The sequence below is a fragment of the Colossoma macropomum genome, unplaced genomic scaffold (genome assembly GCF_904425465.1).
Source record: "Colossoma macropomum unplaced genomic scaffold, Colossoma_macropomum, whole genome shotgun sequence".
Taxonomy (NCBI): domain Eukaryota; kingdom Metazoa; phylum Chordata; class Actinopteri; order Characiformes; family Serrasalmidae; genus Colossoma; species Colossoma macropomum.
The window spans coordinates 133,383-139,129 of NW_023495818.1; positions in this window are offsets into that span (position 1 = coordinate 133,383).

Consider the following 5,747-nt stretch of genomic DNA (forward strand, 5'->3'; position numbering starts at 1 on the left):
GATAATAATCCCTAAGATTAATAACAGAATAATAGGCCTGCACTTTAATGAGTAAAACAGCAGTGGCGGATGAAAAGTAAAATAAATGGTGTAACAGGTTTGTACAGTCTGCCTATGTTCGTCTGAACTGTTTCAATGAAAATTAATCCTTTATTCAGAAAACAAAATTGCTATTACATTGCCACACTCACTCCTTCTCTCCCTTAATCAGTCCTGCCTTCCTCCTTCTACCCTCATCATGAAGAAAAATTCCCAGTGGTGGTGAAAAACAGCCCCATTGAGATTTCATTATATCATGTTCTCACTCCAAAAAAATGAACAACAACGAAAACACTTATTACCGCAATAACGATCTTAACGCTGACATGCAGCAACAGGCATGCTTATAGTTTTTAATCCCACGAGACTGAGACCAGCGCTGTCCACGTTCTCATCCTTGAGCAATTTGCCTCCATAAACACAGGCGGGTAAACAAAGAATAACAAGAGGATCTAATATTTATGAACACTATTTCAGTTCCTCTTAGGAAGTGACTAGAAACACCCTCATAGAACCAGGCGTGCAGTACAACACTGCTGTTAAAATCAGAACAATGTGCACATTATAAAGAAAGACGAGCTTAAATTAACTCATGTAATAATATTCAGCTCAGTCTTCCCTAGTCTTTGTCTTTGAGGTTGGTTCTTAACCCAAAGGTATGTATTTCAGATTGGTTCTTAAACCAAACTGTCCTTGAGTTGGTTTGCAACCCAAAGCTATGTTCTTGAGCTGGTTGCAACCTAAAGCTATATCCTTGAGCTTGGCTCTCAACCCAAAGCTATGTCCTTGAGCTTGGTTCTCAAACTGAAGCTATTTTCTTGAGCTTGGTTCTCAACCCAAAGCTATGCTCCTGAGCTTGGTTCTCAACCCAAAACTATGTCCTTGAGCCTCGTTCTGAACACAAAGCTATGTCCTTGAGCTTTGTTCTCGAACCAAAGCTATGTCCTTGAGCTGGTTGCAACCCACAGCTATATCCTTGAGTTTATATCTCAACCCAAAGCTATGTCCTTGAGCTTTGTTCTCAAACTGAAGCTATTTTCTTGAGCTTGGTTCTCAACCCGACGCTATGTCCTTGAGCTTGTTTCTCAAACCTCAGCTATTTTCTTGAGCTGGTTGCAACCTGTAGCTATGTCCTTGAGTTGGTTTTCAAACCGAAGCTATTTCCTAAAGCTTGGTTCTGGAGATGAACACACCAGGGAAAAGAGGGCTAAAACACTGTGTCTTTGTTATACTGAAAGGTCAATTACACGAGGTTGGCTAATGTAGCACTAGTGCTGGGTTTCCAGGTTTTAAACACTCTGGAGATTATTTGTGTCAACGCATCACTCCACACCCAATGCACACAGCATGTTATTCACAGCTTGTTAAAACTTTCATTCATTAAGAACAAAGACGTGCAACAAAAAAACAACCCCCTATGGGCACATAAAAAGGTCAGTAGTAGTTGGAGAAGGATTATTGGACCATAGACCCTGTAGACCTGCATGATGTCACACATAAAAAGGTCAGCCACTAAAGCCACATCAAGTAGAGGTCTGTAAATTAACTTTTGAGGTGAAGTTATGCAGAAGTTATAGATTCTGTGATCTACAGGCAAATACAAGAAGCATTTCCTGGAGATAATAAGAGGATCTGTAAATGTGCTTCATCTTTGTTAAATATGAACCCAAATCTGAACCACAGAGACATTTACCATTAAAAATCCCATGATTATCCGCTAAGTTCACCAAGCTTTGCTAACCACTGACAAATTCAATTGAAGCAATGGTTACCTAATAATGATTTATTGTTCATGAATGATTGGCTCCTTTTTAGTGGCTCTTTTAGGTGAACAATGGGAGCTGGTTCAGTCTTTTTTCTGAAAACTGTTTCATTTAAAATGTTCATTGTCATCTGTGCTGATGGTTTTTAGAAAGGCTCGTTTTTGTCAGGTACTTCATTTTTAAGGTCTTGCCACATATTTCTTTAATTGCAACAACTCTCATTTAATCACCTCCAACCTTCTGCATTCCATTCACAAAGCAGTAGAGACTGTACAGGTTGAAATTTAAACTACATTGATGTATACGATTAGAGCCATTTTAAAGAACAATACAAATAAACTATATGGCCAAAAGTATGTGGACACCTGACCATCCCATTCCAAAACCTTGGAAATTAATATGTAGTCCCTCCCACCACCCTTGCAGCTATAACAGCCTCCACTCTTTCCACAAGATTTTGCATTGTGTCTGTAGGAATTTGTGCCCAGTCAGTCAGAAGAGCATTTGTGAGGATAGGTGCTGACGTTGGATGAGAAGGCCTGGCTTGCGGGTGACGTTTCTTCATCATCCCAAAGGTGTTCAGTGGGATTGAGGTCAGGGCTCTGTGCAGGCCACAGGAGCTCCTTCACACTAAACCCAATAAACCATGTCTTTATGGAGCTCACTTTGTGCACAGGGGCTCAGTCATGCTGGAACTAGAAAAGGCCTTCCACAAATTGCTGCCACAAAGTTAAAAGCATATAATTGTTTAAAATGTCTTTGTGTGCTGGAGCATGAAGATTACCCTTTATTGGAACTAAGGGGCCCAACCCAGAAAAACAGCCCCAGACCATTATCCCTGCTCCACCAAACTTTACTGTTAGCACTGTGCCTTCCAGTAGGTAGTATTCCCCTGCCATCTGGCAAACCCAGATTCAGCCATTAGACTGCCAGATAGTGAAGCGTAATTCATCACTCCAGAGAACATATTTGCGTTGCCCCCGAGTCCAGTGGTGGCGTGCTTTACACTACTCCAGCCGATGCTTGGCATTGTGCATAGTGATCTTAGGCTTGTGTGCAGCTACGTGTGCAAGCTAAGTGGAACTGGTAAACATGCACAAAACCTTTAGGCTTATGTATATTATTTATGGGACAAAAATATCAAAAGAACCACCTTATAGCAAAAAGAATGGTTCTTTTTTGTGAAAAGATACAAAAAAGGCTCCTCAGAATGCATCACACTTAGCCACTGCTCTAATGCTTTTAAACTCAGAGCAGTTTTCTTCTGTGATTTCTCTCCTGTAGTTACCTGAAGATACTCAATGAGCGATTGTAATGAATGCAATGTAATGAACTTCAGTGAAAGGCTACATGCAGTGCTAATTGCTGCTAACCTGCTGCGTCTGTGTTCATGGCAATTAGCAAACACATGATGGCTGATACATCAATAGGGCTATTCTTGGTAAGCATTATGGGCCTGGGTTGCATTTATACACGATTCAAGAGCACGCATCTAAAAAATCTAGGTGCTACATTTGTTCTAAAGCTGAAGGAAGGGGTTGGAAGGTTGTTGTTTGCCCCAGATTCACAAATTCGAAAGCTAATAGCCAACAATAATATAAACTCTAAGTAACATTGTTTGAACTGTAGCCGTCTCCACATTTGGTGTCAGAATTTCTCATATGTTGACAAAATATTCATGGGTCATTCTGCCATTACATTGGCAAATGTCATCCCACAACTTTTACACCATGAGAATGTGCTCAAAATAAGAGGTTTGTTGTTAGATAAGACTTCTGCATATTCTTTGTTCTACTTCTAAACGAACCAACAAAAACTAGAATAATACTTTTTCTAATTTTAGTGATTTTTAATCACGTTGTGCATGAAATACGTTTGCCTGTCACAGCAATGACTTCTCCTGCTTAAGTATTATTATTTTAAGGATTAATGTGTGTAAAATAGCAATTTCGATGCTTGTTTTTCTCTTTAAATTGTACAAATGCATTCACATTATTGTCTGTCCTATGGTAAAATTATTTTAAATATATAAATGTAATGGTATTTTGATAAAAACTTTGTTAGTGGTCAGTGGTGTTACAGAAACATAAACATGTCAATGCACATGTCATTTTCTACATACACTGTGACTTTGAAAGTAAAGTGTCAGTGGATTGTATTTTAGAAAAGCTCAGATTTGAGTAGTTGTAAGTGGTGTTACAGTCAGTTACAACTTTACTGATGCTGTTCAGTGTAATAGACTACATGTTACACTTGAAATACAGATCAGCATTCATGAGCTGACCTCATATTATGTAAAGATAGATGAGCCAAAGTGATTTCAGGCGTTCTTGCTAACTCTCTGTGTAACAGATACTTAGCATTTAGCGCACGATTAAAAATGCTCTTCTATCGTCGTGTATCTGCACTCAGGGGAGCAGAGTGCAGTGATAAACTCTTGTTAAATATGAATGTACTCCACGCCTCAGCCTGGGACAGACAGACGGAGAGAGTGAGAGAGAGAGAGAGTTTCTGGCTTATCAAGACAGCTCTGTCAGTGTTTAAGCAGGGCCTGCTGCTGGGTGGAGATAAGGCCTCACGGCGGAGCTCGCTCTCAGAGCTCAGAGGGGCTAATAGCTGCATGTCAGGGCTTGCTCACTGACAGCACTCACAGCTCTCAGCACAGTTGGCCCATTGGGGTCTATCTACAACTGCGTTTCTTTACCCAGTAGTGTATGTAGAGGTGAAACACAGTATCATGGAGGGTCTCTGAGCTAACTGGCCACGTGACATGCACAGTGATGTAACTAAAAATCAAAAGACATTTTAAATTATTGCAGGTAAACCAGAATTTTGTCTTTTAAATGATATGATGGATCATGTAAGGAACTAAAAGAACTAATAAATATGTGTTCTGAATTAAAGTCTGTGTCAAGGAGTAATAAATTTGTGTTCTGAGTTTGTCACACCACAGAAAAATGTGCTATTAACCACCCAGACAAATTTGAACGATCAGAAAAATTGGCAAGTATATAAAGTAAATAAGCAGTATTTTTTTATTCTCTAAAATGATGGAGGAGTATCTGCTGAAGGTGCTGAAACCACACCCCATTGCGGGAAAGTTGCAGCCTCTCTTAAGTGTCAAATGCCACTGTAACCTGGAAAATGGAAGCTCTATCTAGCAGGTTTATTGGACTTGTACAGCCATACATGTTTGAGCCACCAGAGTCAGAATCCATTTCAGAGCCAGAGGCCCCTCACCTACCCAAGAATCAACCAAGCTGTAACGGGAGTCAGGGCTCGCAGTGTGAAATGTAGCTGCTGGACACTGACCTAGCTCAAACAGCACAAAGGGGCTAGAGGAATGGCTAATAGTACCTTTAGCTTAGCCAAAGTTAGCCAGGCTAGTGCTGTAGTGGAGGACCAGTGAGCCTTAACTGGAGGTGAGGCTCGTAGCATAGAGGCAAAATTCCGTGGAAGGTCCTATGTAGCCGCTGGGCACTGACCTAGCTCGAGCGCAGTATTAAGCAGCTCAAGTAGGACAAGCTGGCTGATGTAGCAGACAGTGCCGTAGCTTACCTGAAGTTAGCAAAGCGAACGCTGTAGCGGAGGACTGGTGAGCTGTTCTGCAAAGTCTAGCATCCATTTGTGAGACAAAGGCATAGCTAAAACTGTAGGCTGTAATAGGTGTAGTAACTCACAACTGAGTGGGAGAACCACTGATGCTAATGTGCTCTAGTTTTAATAGCGTTGTAGTGTTAGGGTAGGAGTCATGCTAAGTATGGCTTCAATGCATCATTGAGCCATGATTTCAAGCCTACTTGTCAAAAAAGCTGAACCTGAACACAAAAATCATGAAAACGTTTAATGGTTTAATCGTTTAACTCCACAATTCAATACTACATAGTTCACAGTCTTTCCGCATGTTTTTAGCAGTAATTTTCTAGCAGGTGTAATGTGTTTAGA